Here is an 18,607-nt window from a genome sequence, read left to right on the forward strand (position 1 = left end):
TGTTAACCCAGTGTAGCCAAGCCTGTGTCCAGCCCAGGGACATAAGGCAATCCTCTTGCTGAGGGCCTGCACCCATGGTTCATGAAGTCAAAGAATAAAACCCCTGTTGATTTTGCTTGTTTGGCATCTTGTGTTGGGGTGATTCTCTGAGATTTATATTCAGACCTTCCCTGACTGAGAAATAGATTCTTCTATAGCTGTGTCTAAAAATATTGAAACCCTCCCTGACTATTAAAAATGTCGAGAAGCAAAAGAAATGTGCAAAACCTCTTCAGTGCTGTCACATTTGAGAGATGCTCAAATGACATCTCTGACAATGGGGAAGCCTGTTATTACTTTGCACAGAGTCCTACTTTCCCAAACTGGCATCTTTCTTTGTTGCAGCATAAATTACAGCAGAACTGAAATTTAAATTCAAGGGCAGCTTTTGTTTTGCCTGAAGACAGCTGCAGCTGCTTTTATTCTTGAAGTCCAATTCTCTTAGTAAGCAAATTCTGTGCTCTCTCTCAAAAGAGCTAAAGGTAGTGCTCGATCTTTGGGATGGTTTGAAGCTGTGTGATTTTTCTTTTCTATGAGCTGGGAGCTGGATTGCAGCCAGCTGGAGGAACTAACCCCTGCAATTCTCCAGTGAAAGTCTGGTCACAAGGAGTGGACCACTTGTTAAAAAGAAAGAAAAAAGGCAGATCTATTGTAAGTGGTTTCTAGTGGATTTTGGCCCACTGCTGCTTTTGCTTCCATGGCAATGCAATTTTTCCTGCGTTATTATAATTTCTCTCAATCTCTTACAATTCCTCCCAACCCATGGTGCCTGTAGATCCTTTAGAGGACATAAGGCCTCTTTGCTTCTCTCAGGTTGCACTGACAGTGGGCAGAGGGTCCAAATTTAACTGGTGAGAGCTGACAGGTGGATGCATGTGGAGAAAGAAGATGGACAGACATCATGTTGCTATAGAGGAATTGGAGTGAAGACACCCAGAGAGGGGAGTTTCACAGACTGACGGAATGGCTCAGGTTGGAATGGACCACTGGTATCCCGAGTGGAGAGCCCCTAGCCCAGCCTCCCTGCCTAAGCAGGGTTCCCTAGAGCACATCTCTCTGAGTTGTGCTCAGATGGCTTTTGCATATCTCCAGGGGAGGAGACCACAGCCTCTCTGGGCAGCCTTTGTGTTTCATTGAAGTCTGAAATGTTACCCAGGTTTTCTTAGTTGAGTCTGTGATGGGGTGTAGGGGGATAGAATATAAGAAAATAAAGATGGGGTAAGATTGCTTTCTACACTAAGGAGTTGCAGCTGGGCCAATTATCAAAGATTAGGAACAGGCCTGACTTTACCAAGCCACAGCTGTAAGCAATGAGAAGAAGAGTGCTATAAAAGAGTGGGGTGGCTGGGTGAGAGGGGAGTTGGAGTCAGTGGCTGCTTTGTGAAGAAGATAAAGTCAGTCCTCTGAGAAGCTGCCCACGAGACACACCAAGAAGGTAGGAAACTTTTGTGATAAGGAGATAACAGTATGGAACCCCTGCAGTAAGATGACAACAGTGGGGGAACTGAAATATTTCTCCAAATTGCTTTAGTCTTTGGGACTTACTGGGTGTTAATGTGATATTCTTACTGGTTAGAGATAAGGAGCAAAGAGAGCCAGGCATGGTACTCCCTGTTCTTGCTGGCCAGCCTGGTGATGTGAGTAGCCAGTGTCTTAATATTAAAGCCATTTCTCACCTCGAGGAATGATGTGTGCCCAGAGGTGGGAATCTTGTATGCGTACCCTAAATCAGTTTTTATTTGAAAGAATTGAAATATTAAAAGCTTGTGAATTATCAGGAAAGACCTCAACCCAAAACCAAAGCTCTGCTACCTCTTGCATTTATGGGAGTGAATGCTGATGAGCTCTGATAAACAGAAGATGCCAGCCCAGGTCTGTGCCCAGATTCTCAGCCTAGCTGAGTACAAGAAGAAACCGATTACAGCACTGATACAACCTGGCTAATACATAATCAGTTGTAATCCTAATGCAACCCTCTGCTTCTGTTTTGCTGCCTTTTAACCCATGAATGATAACATTTACATCTCAGACAAGGAATTTGGAATGTTTGGGGACTTTTGTGATTAGAAATGCAAAAGCAATTAGCAATAAACCATTTTTAGTATGAGCTATGTGCTAAGTGTTGAGGTTGTTGGTTTTCAATATCCAGCAAGGAATAAAAGCTGGTTTTTGTTTCTGTAGGGTTTGGTTTTTTGGTGTTTTTATTTTATTTTTTAAGTGCCTCTTGGCCATGTGGATTCTGTGTATAATTAGAATTATAAAATGCAGTTGCAGCAGCTGTAACTGTGTGGCTGCTGTCCCAATGTGAAGCTTTTATTTCTCTTTGCATTAAATAGGGATAGCCCTTTATTGTTGGTTTGTAATGAGAACTAGAGACTAATTATTAAGAGATTCATTTAGATAATTTGGTTTTATTTTGAATAATGCAGTTTCCTTTTTCAGGCTGACAGAATATAAAAGAACAATGGGATAGATGATTTTCTTTTGGTGCTGAAGAAAAAAAGACTAGATTTATATCTTGCTAATGTAGTTTGTACATCTACTAATAAAATGGAAGAAACTAATCTGGAGCAAGCTGTTCCATCACTAATCCCAATGTTTATTTTTGTCTCTAAAATAGCAGAGCTGTTCTCTCTTGCTAATGTTTTGGTCTGCAGAGTTATTTTAGGCTAGACTGTGATGTGACTTTTGTTTGGTGACTATAACTTTTTAAGAAATTGCATGATAATTTAAAAATCATTTAGCCTTGAAATTTTAGCCTTGAAGAGTGTTATACCTTGTGTTTCTCAAGCTGTTATAAATGAGCCAAGTTTATTGCCTAGTGCCACCACTGTGCATCTTTTGGAATCTCAGTACTCTTTTTACTTTACCCTGTGCTTCCAGTGTGTTGTGGGAGTCTGTGAAAAATACTGATGGGAGTGATTTAAGTGCAGTTGGGATTGAGCACTGAACAGTAAGATGCATCAAAGTAAACTGCTTAATCTTAGATACACATACCTGTATGTATCTGTGAATATCTATGTCTATATACAGAGTACTTACAGGAGTTCATCTATACATATTGTTGGCAGGTAACCATGGATATTGTATGTATCTCAAGCTTCTGCTGTAGTTTGTTCAGGTATTACTCTGTGCTTAGGAGCTCTGTTGAGTATTAAAGAGTGTCTTGACAAGAAATGCTGCAGACTGTGTTCCTCATTCCTGTTGCATGTTGATTCTGTCATGAGGTCTGTTTTCTGTGTTTATGTTCTGCCACCCTGATCTGCCTCTGAGAAAAATTGGGTGCTCTTTGCAAAGAAGACTGAATTTATGTCTTTAATGTGTTCTTTCCTATCTTCATTTTGAAATCACAGTTGTGTGGCTTTGAATATCTGTTGATACAGGTGATTAGGGCACAACTGCATAAGACCCCAGGCTATGGAAATAGAAAATAGTTTTTATAATAATTATCATTACATGTTGTTATGTTATTTTGTGTTATGCAGAATGTTTGGAAATACCACATCTTATGTGAAGAGAATTAGGTAAGTGATCAGAGGGCAGTGTTGTAACTAAACCAGTTTTGGTGAACTGAGTTCAATTCCTGTGCCTACACATAGTGTGATAATTCTTATTTATTTGACCTCAGACTTGTTTTCTTCAAAAATCCTGCTTCATTCAGTGTGCAGAAGGGGCAGGACTCAGCTCATGAACAAGTATTTAATTCATCGCTTTCCTATCATTATTTACTCTGTGAGAGGTGGTACTGAAGCCCTGAGAAATAAAAGTAAAAATATCTTCCTCTTTTCGAGGCTTGATTGGAGACATTTCTGACCTGATACATCACCACTTCTCCTGTCTGACCACAGCTCCAGCTGCAACAGGGAGTGTCACCATTCCAGCAAGACTGTCTCAGTGTCTCATTTTGGGTACTTAAAACATGAGGATCATCTGATGGGTGATCACTTTGGAAAACTACTGTGTATGTGACTTTCTGACCTCAGTGAGACTTATCAGTAGGAGTCAGGGGTAGGATTTAATTCCCAGGGTGTCATTTAATGCTCTTAAGCTAAAGAACCCTCAAGAAATCTTCTTATTGCTCTCAGCCTTTCAGCTCCTCAGATAAATGATGCAAAGTTGCTCAGGCAGCTTTCCCAGAGCAGGCCCACTCTGTATGCTAAATCAAGTGTCAGCAGAGGGACAAGTGATGTGTGTCCATACACCTAAAGTGTGACACTTTCTAACTTTGAAAGTACCTTGGCAACCTTATCAGTGTTTTGGAGTTAATTTTTCATTGTGATTTCCTGGACTTTAAGGATAGCAAAGGCAGCTTCTTTTTCACAATTTCCATTGTGTGATGGTATTAACAACACATGTTTGAAAGCAAGGTCAAAACTGTTGGACACTTCCACATGAGCCTTTGCTGCCTGAGCTTTTAGAGATGCTGATGCTCCCAAAGTACTGCTTCCTTTCTCTTAGATCTGATTTTTATCCCAATAGTTAGATGGTTTAGATAAACTGGATGATTTCTACTGCAAAGCAAATGGAGTATCTTTCTAAACAGATAGTAATTAGACAGCAGGAGAAATCCAACCGAATTGCAGTGAGACAGAGGGATAGATACAGGATCAAAATGTGTAGTGGCTATTTTCTCCCAAATTTTGCATTTTCTTGACTTGTTTTTGATCTTCAGTGTTGAACTGAAATGTAACTTTATTCTTTTTCTTCTTTAACCCCTGAAACCAAAAGGCTGTTCTGTTTTTATTCTCATTATCATTTCATACCCAGCCTGCCTTTTGAGGATTTAAAAGTAAGTTTTGGTGTAGTAGACTGCCTTTCTCACACTCATTTAGTTGTGTTTAACATGTAACAATTAATTTTTGTTTTAAGTTTTGTAAATGCAATGTGGAAGACTAAAAATATAGTTTGAAAAAAGTATCTTTGAACTCTATTAAAAGTTGAAGTAGCCTAACCCTTCCTCTAAGTAAAGTTTAGAGTGACATCTTGTGGTTACACTGATTTCAAATGTGTATATCTGTTAGCATTATTTTATTTTGTCCACAGTAAGTGTGGTGTTTTCTGTTTCAAAATGTTCTGGATTGCTCACCAGAAGTTTGTTATGATTTCCATTAAAGCTTTTGTGTGATCAGAGAAAACATTTGCTATGTGTCAGGGCCTTGTAAGTATAGTTCATCTTTTACTACATAAAGTTCATCCCATGTGCCTGTGAGTTTCCAGTGTTTTGAACTCCAATTCAAGGTGTTTTAATGCTCTTGCAGCCATTTGGAATTTCTCAAGAAGTTTCAATTAGCCATAAAGCCAAAGCAAGTGGGAGCACAATGTCTCTCAGCAACATGTTTGTGCCAGTTCATTAGCTGTCCAAAGATTTCCTTAGGTTAGGGGAAGATGAACATGTCCAGGAAGCTGGCATGGAGGCCCAGCCCATTTCAGATCCATACTGCAGCAGTGTGTGTGTGTTTCCTATGGATCAGCCTCCAAGGTTTTGGGTGGTCTAAATGCACCACCACCAAACCATATCCAAGATCCTAGAAGGTGCTCAGACTAGTTTTGTGCAGTTTATCTTAATGAAATACAAACCTTTCACCAATACAATGCCAGGTGGAGATGCAGAGGAATTCTGTGCCAGAAGCTTAAAGGACTTGGGGAAATGTGAGATTTGTTTTCACTTTTGGGAAGCCCTCTGCAGAGATGCAGGAATGCCTCTGCAGAGGGTTTTGGTTCGAGTCAGCAATGTATTGCCTGGTTCAGTCTCTCAAATTAACCATACAAAGGTCTTTTCCCCTTCCTCAGCATTGAAGAGGAGAAAGATGGTGATAATCTGCTAGGTCAATTTTTAACTATATAAAATGTTCATGTTGCCATGGAGCCCATCTGGCAGATTGAATACCTGATTGTAAAATTAACTGTTCAATAAAAGGCACTTGATCTCTCTAAGAAATAAATTCTGCTTAGGAGAATGGATTCATTAATGCATCTCAAACAGTCCCTCTAGCACTGCTCCATGGCACATCACTGTTAACATGTGGCCCCAGGTCTGCTCTCAAGTCTTTTGATGTAAGAGGCTGGATTCAGGAAAGGATTCTGTCATTGTGGAACTCAGCTTTTTGTTGGAGGTACTTTGGTCACGTGGGGATGCCAGCACTGATTGATGTGATGTGCTGGCAATGTTAAGGATTTTTAGTTGTGTAGTAAAGCACACATGGAGCATAAAATCCAAGAAGCCCAGCTCAATGATCCTAAAAGAGCATCTGGTGACCTCATTTATTAATGTGATGAAAAAACAAAGATGTGATGTTTTCAATTAAGATGAATGTTTGGCTGCTCTGCCAGAATTGGTTTTGGTGGATAAGTACAAGTTAAGCTGTTAATATAATCCTTATACTGAGGGTGGAAATGTTGATGTAGAGCAAGTCATTTGGAGGGCCTCTGAGAGGGCTAGCCTGTAAAAATTATGTTTGAAGTACACAAAAAATGTTTAAATGACATATTTACAGGAATAATTCCAGAGATTTCTTTGTCAAAGTGCCTCCATCCATTCTAACAGAGACTATTTAAATAGTAAAGAAATGTGTAGATGGTTAGGTATCAAAGTAATGCTGGTCTTATTTAAATGCCTTCTCCTTTTGTCACAAAAAGCAATGAGTGGTGATGATGTTTCACAGGAAAAGAAAGCTGTCTGCTCTTTGTTTCATTTCTGTTGCACAGTCAGGGATATCCTTGTTACCCTTTCTGAGTGGCTGCTTGGTAGATTTTGTCCTATTATGAATCATCATCTTTAATAATTTTTGTCTGCCCAAGAAATAATTTGGCTCTTCGTGTTGAGACAGCTGGATATTAAGTAGGTTTTGCAATGGAAGACTGTAAAGAGGTTTCCCCATAATGCAGGACATGAGGCTGAGATGACACTGTGCAAAACCAGGATTTTTTCCAAATTGTGACTTCCATGTGCTGAATTCCTTGCACTGGCAGCAGATAAGCCATTGATGCAGCCACCAATAGAAGTAGGGCAGAAACCCTGTGCCAGCTGATGACCCTTGCTGCTGAGTGTGGTACCCTCTACTGGGTGGGATGTGTTGAAAATAAGAACTCCTCAGTTAGACAGTGTTTGGTGGTGGAATAGCTCTTTGAGGGCTTAGTTATTGAATCCTCTGATGTCTAAACAGCTCCTCATAACCTCTTTCAGCACCATAAAGCCAAAATCTTATTGTGCTGTGATCACTTAAATCACTTCTTTCATTTTTTCTGAATAAAAAGAAATTCTAGCAATTCTGGCCCTGATTTTGTGCCAGAGTTCCCATTGCTACAGTTCAGAGCTGACCTGCTGCCTGCAAAGTCCTCCAGTATTATTAAAAGCCACATCAAATTTAAATTTAAAGTGAAGGTGACTGAAGAACAAAATTACCTGCAGAGTTTGGGGGCCGTTACTTTAAGTAATTGCTATTCACCTGTGTAATTCCCTATGGGCTGCCTTTTGGATTAAGTATTCCTTACTTCTCTAAACCTCTTGTTTAATATTCATATGTGTCATTCAGCTGCTGCTGCATCCTGTCCAAGCATAAAAAGAGGGGGATGCATTTCAGTAGCAAACCAAGTGATGCTTAAATATAGCCCTTGCTTATTTCAGAGTAGCAGTATGGGAGTTCATGAATATTTATCAGTGCACTAAAGTCCAAGAATGAGAAGCGCTATGGTTGTGCAAAAGCATAGTTTGTTTATTCCAAACTCTTACCTGGTCATTTTGACCATTTATTAAATGCACTTGAGAGCAAGCATACAAAACTTGCTATAATGCTGACTTGATTTCTTTTCTTTAAATGGGAGCAGAATCAGGACACACTTTCCAACCATACAATAATTGCAGAAATGTAGGTGCTCTACTTAACCTGAGAAAAAAGCTCTTCCCTTAATTAGCTGCCTGGCATTTTGCAATAGATGGTACTATAAAAAGGTTGTAATAACAGAGTGCAATATAGAAAGACCTTGTTAGATTTTATTACATTTTCTGCTTGGTAATTTATTGTGATTAGAAAGCCTAATTCTTTTGCTTATCTAGTAATTATAGCAAGGTGTTTATAAGCAGGAGTTCCAGCTGCTTTTCTGTTTAGTCTCATTAGATTTGAAGTTAGAAAGCTTTTTAGACTGTTAGTTTTTGCTCATTACACAGGGTGCATAAAGCATTCTGAAATGCATGTGTTATGTGAGGTGAACATATTTTGAGAGTTGCTACATGAATTTCCAGCAAGGATAATGAATCTCATAGATTTAGATGGTCTTCAGAGGAAGGCCTCTTTATTTTGAAAACCACCTTTTTAAAATCCTCCTCTGGAATAGGGAGGTAACTAATTTTCCCCATTCCATCAAAAAAGCAGTTTTAGGTGTCTGTGTGTACAGTGCTCCCTATTCCTGCATCTGGCTATGGTTCAGTATCTCCATTTGATACCTGGGAGTGTCTGGTGGCAATGTCCATGTCTACATAACACAAAAGCCTCCTGAGGAGTCCCATCCTTGTGTGTGGTGCCTGGCTGACCATGGCTCTTCTGGGACATTTTTATGGATTGCAAAACCCAGCTGATCTGAAGAAAAGCTTTAGTGACTGACCCAAGACCTCACAGAACACTTGTGACTGAACACTGGGCTTAACTAAGGAATCCAAAAATTACATCATATCATGAGATCATCCTGATTTAGGCTGTCAGGCTCAAGTTATAATGGAAAGCATTGTCTGATTTCATAGCCTTGGAGCAAATTGAAGGCAGTCAAAGGCCTGTTCTTACTCAGTTTTGTTATCATTACTGTGAAAGATGGGATAGGATATCTAGCTAGAGCAAAAGTGGGCCACAAAATGGCAGGCAGAACTTTTGCAAATAGGAGCGGACATTGAGCTATTACTGGTGTTAAAACTATTAATACTAACATGTCTCTGTATGTTGCAGTGTTCATGATAAATTATTAGTTTTACAAATCTGTTAATTATTGGAAATTATTTTTCTTAGAGTTTTGACAAATGCATGTGTGTTGGAGGGTGGAACTGCCATCTGTGAGACTTTTCACTGGCAGTCTTGCTTTAGGAGGTACTTGCTCATAACATGAAATGTGAGTGATTATGCTGGAACAAACCAGCTTAATGAACTCTGATGCAATAAGGATCAATATTTTCATGAGAATACAAAATCAAACCTGGGTATTTTATTTATGTTCTACTAAACCTGCTGTTATTCTGACCCTTTCAGTGACAGTCCACTGATTTTATTTTATTTATATAGTCCTTAGTGCCTTGCTGGAGAGGAGTTTTTTATAAGGGCATGGAGTAAGAGGACAAGGGCTTTTAACTGAAAGAGGGCATGTTGAACCACAGAATACACTGAGTTGGAATGGACCTGTCAGGATCATCAAGTCCATCTCCTGGCCCTGCATGGGGACTGTCCCCAAGAGTCACACCATGTGCCTGAGAGCATTGTCCAAATGCTCCTTGAACTCTGTCAGGCTGGTGCTGTGACCACTGCCCTGGGGAGCCTCCTCCAGTGCCCAACCACCCTCTGAGTGCTTGCATTTCCTAATATCCAGCCTGAACCTCTCCTGACACAACAGTAAGCCATGCCTTCTGGTCCTGTCACTGTCACCAGAGGGAAGAGATCAGTGCCTGCTCCTCCTCTTCCCCTCATGAGGAAGTCAGAGGCTGCAACGAGGTCTCCCCTCAGTCTCCTCCAGGCTGAACAGACCAAGTGTCCCCAGCCACTCTTCATAAGGCTTCCTCTCAAGGACCTTCAACATCTTTGTTGCCCTCCTTTGGATGCTCTCTAATAGTTTAATATCTTCCTTATATTGTGATGACCAAAACGGCACAAATTATTCAAGGTTAGATTATATATATGAAACAGATTATTTACTGTGAGGATAACTGTAACAGGTTACCCAGAGAAGTTTTGGGTGTTGCATCCCTGGAAGTATCCATGATTAGGCTGAATGGGGCTTTGAACACCTTGGTTTAATGAGAGGTGGTTTTGCCCATAGCAGTAGGGTTGAATTAGATGATCTTTAAAGTCCCTTCCAACCCAAACCAATCTGTGAGCTGAGCTAGGAGCAGGGAAATGCTTAGATAACTGTAACCAACACTTGTGTGTTATTCACAGGCCCAGAGAAATTGAGAGTGAGATTCAAGCCACATAATTTGTACCACAGATGGGTTGGCCGTTAGAATATGGCCCAACATATAAGGGTAGATCTCTTTAGGCAATAGAAAGAGATGGTGCCATTGAAAGCAGGAGATCCTGTTTGAGCTGAGATGACCTGGTTAGACCAGCTGAATTCTAAGAATTCAGTCAGAACAATAAAAAAGAGCAAATGTATAAGAATAATGAAAACAGTTGTTGCTTTGAAACATGTTTCTGGATTGAGCTAGCTTTGTTTCTGAGAGACCTTTGTTTTTCAGAACAGACAGTCCTGCAGGAGAAGCAACCTTTCATAGTCAGGACATTATATCCAGTTGTGCAATGCATTTTTTGATGCCAGTTTCAGTATCATTTACCTAAGGAGTCTGAGCTGGAGGCATATATAGCACCAAGCCAAGAAAACCTGTCCTGTGTGTGGTGCAAATGTGGCATGTCAGAGGGAAGGAGAAGATTGCTCAAAAGCTGTGTTGCTGATTAGGTGAGGTGTATGGGTGACAGCATAAGAATCCCAGTTGACACTCCACACAAATTAAAATACATACATCTTTCATAAACTGCTTGTCTGGGACTATAAGAGTTGCTAGAGTAACCTAAAGGCAGGACTGTAAATATTGGATAAGTACATCCAGTACTTTAATGAGATAAAGTAACTGCCAGGGCTCTTGGGAGGGTAAGGGACAAGCACTCTTTGTTCAGCTTTGCAAAATGTATTATTTATCATGTAGGGCTTTGTGGCTTGGGAATTACTACCAAGCCCCAGCTTCCCATTGGAGTGCATTTGTGTTATCTCTTGTGTCATTCAAGTCATTGTGACCTTTTCTGTCAAGATAATTTCTTCCTTTTAAGATTTTGGTTGGAGGAGAAAAATCAATCAAACAAGTTAGTAAATTTATACAAGAGATTGTGAATTAGCTGTCTTCTTTACTTCACTACATTTTCAGCTTTGGACTGTGCAGTTAAGATGAAGGGGTGATATTTGTGCCTTTTTGGGGGGCTTGCCTCTTTTTTGATGTATTTCTCCTTGGCAGGATGTACCAGAGTGCTGAGGGCTTTGCTTCAGCATTTGTTTACAGAGCTTGGTGTAGCATTAGGATATAAGATGAAGATTCCTGTAATAAGGCTGTGCTCTCTTTGTACCCTGTTTTTTTTTTGCAAGTTTTCTTTCCTTTCACTAAAGAAAGGCCTAAGAAATGAACTGTAATGGCTGTTTGTCAAACACCAGATTTGTGTTTGTGCTTGTAGCTTTGGGTGTACCCAATTTTGAGTATTGGTTGTTATTTGATGAGGAGATGTATCTCTGGAGAAATGGGACGGGGTCATGAGGTACAGTAATAATGCTGTAATAATGTTGTGCCAGGTGCATTTTGCATTTAACTGAGGAATTGGCATTAAATTGAGACAATCCTAAGATGCTGGAGGATGTCTGGGTAAAGAAAAGGGCTGGTGCCTTGAACTTTTGCTAAGCAGTGTGGGTGATAAGTAAAGGATTAGAGAGGAAGACAAAGGATAGTTAGGGCATGTATACACAGTCCTCAATGGGATAAATGCATAAATCCTGATTGGATTACAAATTTGAATAGACAAATGCCTTCTAATAAGAATGGTGTTATATGGTTACACTAGGTTTGTGAGATAACCTGTGCTGGCAAAGTGATCTCATCCAGCACCTCTTCTAAGGATAAATACAAGAACTGCAGGGTTTCTCAGTGCAGATTTATATTCTGCAAGATTTGCACTCAAATCAGATGTGAAAGTTTTTGGAAGAACCTTCCTTGGAATGGGACTTGTTTTACCATGTAAGGGAAATACATGCTAAACTGTGCCAAAGGTTTGGAGATACGGATGTTCCTGAGTAGAAGTCTCTTCACAGAACTCAAAAGCATTTTTGTAGGATTGTGATTCATTCAAATTCAACTTCCTCCAGTGTCTTCAGTGCCAGTCCTCATCATGTGTTTGAAAAAACAGTAGTATAAAAATAGTCATGATAAATAGGAAACTATTATAGTTTGACATAGTTGCTCTACCAGACATCATCTTTTTGCTGCAAGAAAGCCTCAGAGAATATTACAATCCCTCTTCATTGCTTTCTCTGGAAGTCAGTGGACATGAGAGGTATGGTAGTAGCATATCTCAAACCCACTGCTCATCATTTATTGCTGTATACCAAAACTGTGCCACAAACTGCAATGCTTTTTCTCAAACCAAAGGATATTTGACAAGTGTTTGGTGAAGAAGAAAATTTTGAGGAGTCCTTCATAAAACAATAAATTTACAATAATTCCCAGCTAATGTTTGTTTTGTTTTTTTTGACTTGGAAGTACAGTTTCCATAGTGCTGTGAAAAGACCTAGAGAATTTGCTGTTTATAGGTTATATCTTTAAGGCTCTCAATGGCAACAGGAGTGAATTCCAAACCTCTTGGGTGTGACTGCACAGCTGAGGGTGACTCTGAACTGGATAATGCTCTCATAAAGCAGCATCGAGTAAAGTGTGCGGATCTCATGTGGAAGCAATATACACAAGTGCTGGGACTGAACAGATGGCTCACAAATGCAGAAGAAGCTGCAGTCAGCAAATTCTTAATAGTTTGCTCCAAGTGTGGTTACATGACAAAGTTACTGCAAGGCAAGCAGGAGTATGGATTTCCAGCAAGTTTATGAACTTCCCATGTGCACACTTACTGTCCAACAAAGCACTCTGAAAGAATGTACTGACAGCTGAAATCTAGTTGGAAGTGTTTTTATTAGTGAATTAACCTGAGAACTCGCATATTTCCACATGGGAAACTCAATCATCTGCATGTAAAATAGCTTGAATGGTTTCTGACAACGTTTTGGCCCATGTGACCAGCATTCTTTCTAATCATTCACAGCCCAGGGATCATCCCCATAAATCAGTGTACATGGCTGCTCTGTTCTGGAGGCTAAGAGAATTTTAAAGTATGAATTCAAGCTCAGCTCTAGAAGGTGATTCCAAGTGTGTGTGGTTGACATAGCAGAGCTTGTGCACTGTGGGTACTGGGTAACATCTCACAGGCACTGTCAGAATGTGCCTTCAGACTCTTCTTCAGACATTGCAGGTTGTCCCCTTTAATCTTATGGAAGTGTATCATCTTTTGTCTAGCCTAAATAATATGCCTGATAGCAGTCACTCAACACCTTGTTCTTGTGGCTAAATTTGACTTTACCACATCCAGGGAGATCCAGTGGCTTCTATAGCCTCTGGGGACAAATATATTGTCTGTGAAGAGCCTTGGTTAGCTGCTAGTTAATGCATAAAAAATAAAGCTCATAGAGTTCATGAGGATGGAAACCTTTGCAAAGTTTTTAATCATCTTTCCAAAGCAATGATGGTTCTCAGTCTAGAGTGAAGCCTTCACATAGCCCAGGAAGGCAGCAGTGTTCTGGGATGCATCAAAAGCAGCATGACCAACAGGGCAAGAGAGGTTTTCTCCTGCTCTATTCTGCTTTGGTGAGAGCCCACCTGGAGTGTGGCATCCCTCTCTGGGATCCTCAGCACAGGAAAAACATGAACCTGTTACAGCAGGTCCAGAGGAGAGTCATGAAAACGATCACGAGGATGGAACACCTCTCCAGTTAAGGAAGACTGAGGGAGTTGGAGCTGTTTAACCTGGAGAAGAGAACGCTCCAGGAAGACCATTGTGACTTTTTAATATTTGAAGGAGTTTATAAGAAGGATGGGGACAGACTTGTTAGTAAGACCTGTGGCAATAGGTCAAGGAGGAATGGTTTTCAGGTAAAGGGGGTCGATTTAGATAGATAAAAGGCAAATTATTTTTTATAATGAGGGTGGTGAGGCACTGGCACAGATTGCCCAGAGAGGTGGTAGCTGCCTCATCCCTGAAAACATTGAAGGTCAAGTTGAATGTGACTCTGAGCAAACTGATCTAGCAGAAGATAACCCTGATCATTGTGGGGAGGTTGGCCTAGATGGCCTCTCAAAATTCTTTCTAACCCAAGTGATTCTGTGATATATTGACCATATTCACCATGAGGAGAGCTCTTTGGATTTCTCTGGTTTAATCCCCTGAGCTTGTGCAAACCCCTCCATCCCTGTCAATCCAGTGGTGAATAATTTTAACAGCCACTGTTCTTTTCTGATCAAAGGCTGTAGGTCCTGGCAGCAGCAGCAGATCTTTACACATGGAACCTCATCTTGAGTAAAGCTTGTTCTACATCACCACTTCAATATCACAGAAATCTTCATTTGGCCTAGCAATCAAATCTCTCCTGACTGCATTATCTCCAGCTCATTTATCCAAGAAACATCAATTATTTCTATTAAACACAAATCTTTTCAATGGGGATTTTCTCCATACTGTGCTAAACTTCAGCATTTTACATATAATTTAAGTGCCCTGTAATATTTTGATGCTCTTTCCTCTGCTTATTTGCTCTGTTGAGACCAAGCATGAAAACCGCCTTTTTCACAGCATCTGCACCACTAGAAAACTCAAATTATTTGAAGGAAGTAAAATCTTCCCATCCCAAACAGCAGTAAAAGTCCACTTTGTCACAGCAATATCCAAATGATGAATGTTCAAGGGCAAAGCTTTGATTAATGACAGCTGCAGTTTGGATTTCACTAATGTTGATTTTGTATCTCCTTCCAGACAGCTGCACACTTACTGCAAGTATCTAACTAGACATATTTATTATGCTAGTTTGGTTAAATAGTTGTATAAATGAAGCATATGGATACTTGTATAATTTGCATCTGCAGTGTGTGACTCTTATGTGAAGTAGGCTTCTAGGAGAAGAGTATCCATCTTCCTGTTGAGATAGTCCTATTTTATTAAATTAAGGAGGTCTCTGATTAGGTTCCATAGAAAGGAAATACCAGTCTGTTAAAGGCCCTGGGGAGTGAAGGGATGCAGTTGTTTTCTATTCAAAAGGACATTAGTACACTGAAAGTTGCCCAGTAATTTCAGCTGCCCTGCCAATATCTTTAGTAAAAAATTAGCAAATTTGGGGTGAGCATAGTGAACTGTAAAGCAAGTATACTGCCTTCTTTTAAGTGTTCTCTTTTTTATAAATGTGAAAGACTAGTCAGCAGTTGTGCTGATGGAGTTGTTGTGCAGGATTGCAACTGTAAATAGGATATTGAGACAACTGGATGGGAGTAAATCTGAGGTGAGACTGCTAAAATGACTGGTTTCACCTGTAAGTTGTTACTGTAATGCAATTAAAGTGGTGGTTGTGCAGTGATTGTTGGGAACTTATATTTTGCAAGCAAAGCTGTAGAGAAGCCATCAATATGATCCATAACACAAATTCTGGCTATTTTATTGTACTGATGTAATTTCAGCTTTAAGTTGTGTTACATGAAGTAAAGTGTGTCTTCCTCCACTTTATACCCAGGCATCTCCTGCAAAATACCAACTTTCATCTCCATTTCTATTACTGTCCTCTACCAATTTCTTTAAATGTTAGGTTTTTGAAGCTATCCATTTGTAAACTATTTGTTATTTTATACACAAGAAAGAAAGTAATATAATAAGGTTGATTATACACATTGGCAGATACCAAACAGACTTCAGGCCCTTGATGTGCTACATTGCCTGAGCAAGGATTCCAGCCTTTCTTGGCCTGTTCATGCTTGCTTCCTCCTTGCCCTAGGTGTTCCCTCCACCACGTACTGTTGCCTGCAGCACAAATCTTGATTTACCTTGAGGAAACAGGACAAGAGTCTCACCACGCAGACGGAACCTCCCATCAGTTGTTTTGTGATTGTAATCAGCAGTGTTGCAATGCAGAGAGAGATGCACAGGCCAATTTATGGCTTCAGAATTAATTTCTCTAGTGAGTTGTTACTAGTAGGTAAGGCGCAAAAAGCACATGCTCAAAACACTCATTTTTTTTGTTTAGGGACTGCAGTCATGGGGATAGTAAAATCCTACAAGGTGGTGCTAGAGTTCTACACATGACTGCAGCAAACAGGATTTTGAGCTAGAAAAACCACTCTACTCCCACATCCCCAGCAGATTCCAAATTAGTGTTAATTCTCTCTTTTTCCTTCATGTACTATTAAGTGCATTCTCTTCACAAGCTAATAAACCATAGTGGGTGATAGTGTCTAAAATGAAAGTATGTTAAGAAATATTTTACTTCCTATTGTTTATTATTCTTTGTCTACCAGACACTGTGCTCCTTAGGAAAGTAATTAATGCAGGTGATGTGGTTTCTCGGGGGGTTACTCTTGAAGGGATGGTTTGTACCATACAAATTTATTTTTTCTTGCTTGACAAGGGCTGGGAACAGCGAGTAAGAGTTGTCACCAGGTGGCACCATTAACCTAAGTTATGTTCCAGTGGGGTGAATGCAATGAAGTTTGTGTTCAGAAGGAATTTAGTAGAGAGATTGCTCTTTTCACCTTCCTTCAAAGTAAACACACAGTACAGAGAATAGGCCAAATACTTCTGTTCACTGGCACATTTTAGATTATTTCATGCATTTGCAATGCTTTAATGTGGTGAAGATTCTTCCCTGCTTTGTGGATGGTAAGTAAAATGCATACTTACATTTCTCCAGAAAACCCGTGCCTGCTTAAGAATTTTGCAATATAATTCATATCTGGCACATCCAAAAGCAAAATTTCCCCTATTGAAATCCCAGAACAAGACCAGGGAGTTCTCAAATGAATGAAATGAATGTACTCATGTCAAAATATTGCTTAAACGTTTTAAGACTATTATTCTATGAAGCTAAGCAATAGAGAATGGATTTTCCTTACTTACAGTGAGAGGCAGCATGGGCAGTGCCGGGGAGATGAGGAGCCCCATCCCTGGCTGCTGTTCACAAGTGGTGCTGCTGGTGCTGACCCTCTCTGCATCAGAGCTGCTGCAGCCTCCATCGCCTTGTGCTGCTTCTTGGCACTCACAGGGTGGTGTAGCTGTCCTCTGAAGCAAGGAACAAAACTTTTCCCCTTGCAGACATTTACATAGCTTGAATTGAAAAGTTAGAGTTTGTTTTGAAAGGGTCAGGTTGCTTTTTAAATGGCTTTCAGTGAATTTTATCAGCTTGATCCCAAGATGGTAAACATCATGGTGTTTTTTCTGAGCAGTGATATTAACCTAATGGCAGGAGAGTAGGCTGGCCCTTGGGAAACAGCAAATTCTTGTCGTCTGATCAGGTATTAAAGAAATGCAGACCATCAACCAGTTCTTTCTGAATATGCTGGAATATTTAAAGTCAGCAGTGTTTTAGCTAGCAACTGTGGGATCCTTCAAAGCGTAGTTGTAGGGTGCAGGTTGTAGTTCCTCCTTAGCTCATAAAAGTAAGCAGGAAACCAGAGATTTATACTTAAATAATCCTTTAAAGGATTATTTCATTAAATTTTTATTAGAGTGAAACCATGAAATGGGTATTGTCCATGTGAACTGTGAATTGTTAGGTCACATCAAAGCAATAGGTTGATTGTACTGGCCCATATGCTCCCATTTCAGTGATTCCAAGGGCGTTACTGGGTAGCATTTTCTTGTGCTAAACTGCAAGTCATGCTGTAATTTAAGCTACATATATTTTATGTGTTTTTTTTACCTTTACTTGCTTCTCTGGTCAGCTGTGAAGGTCACTGATTATGCAGTCTCTGTCAGTGTCCAGTCCTTGTGTTGAACAGAGGCAGTGGAGTCTGTCCTTGGGGATACTAAAACCCTGAGTGGACTCAGCTCTGAGGAACTCGATCTAGTTACTCCTGCTTGAGCAGGGAGGTTGGAGTAGGTGTTTTCCAGAACTGCCTTCCAATCCCTGCCACTCTGGCTCTGTGTCTAGCAGAAGAAAGATCTTGGCAAACAGAACTTTGGAATTTCTCTAATTAAGCCTGTGAAGTGTGCTGTGTGAAAACTGCAGAATTGTTCTCAGGTAGACTCCTTGCTTGTAAAGATAAGAGCAATATTCAGAGCATTTGGAAAGAACAATTCTTAATGAGATTTACATTTTGCTGCAGTTTTTTACTGATGTTTACCCATTACAATGCAATAGACACTTAAATTCCAATTTGTCTTTATCACATAGCAAAGCAGAAAATGTGCATGTGAATCTTTCTACCGGGTGCTGATCAGCCATGGATTTTTTTTTTTTTTTGTGTTAGTTAATTAGTTGGTTAGGGTTAGAAGGTAGAATGATTCAGCAACACAATAGCTTAAAGAAAAGTGCCATTAAGGATCTGGCAAAAATATTGTCAGTTCTAAACCATCCTCTGTGTACACTCAAACCTTTTCAAGTTTCAGTGTGCTGACTCAGTGGGCATTTTACATAGCAGCAATAGCAGTATTATTGCAACCATGGTCTAAGGAAGAAAGGGATGCATGGCTTGTAGGGAAAACAAGAGCAGCCAAGTAGGGTAGTTTTTGACAAAAGAAGGTATTGCCTGGAAGAGTGT

General features: G+C 40.0%; 1 protein-coding gene and 1 long non-coding RNA gene across 5 annotated transcripts in view; both read left to right on the plus strand.

Annotated features, from left to right (window-relative positions):
* The window catches only part of DLG2 (discs large MAGUK scaffold protein 2), a 985,669-nt gene that overhangs the window by 23,322 nt on the left and 943,740 nt on the right, over positions 1-18,607 (plus strand). The gene's annotated exons all lie outside the window — the stretch shown is intronic.
* Positions 1,405-18,607, plus strand: part of LOC132086463 (uncharacterized) — a 35,843-nt gene continuing 18,640 nt past the window's right edge. For both annotated transcript variants that reach the window (XR_009420411.1, XR_009420410.1), the window contains exon 1: positions 1,405-1,474. This is a non-coding gene — a long non-coding RNA (uncharacterized LOC132086463). The remainder of the gene's footprint in view (positions 1,475-18,607) is intronic.

This window comes from Ammospiza nelsoni, chromosome 2, assembly GCF_027579445.1.
Source record: "Ammospiza nelsoni isolate bAmmNel1 chromosome 2, bAmmNel1.pri, whole genome shotgun sequence".
In the NCBI taxonomy this organism is placed as follows: domain Eukaryota; kingdom Metazoa; phylum Chordata; class Aves; order Passeriformes; family Passerellidae; genus Ammospiza; species Ammospiza nelsoni.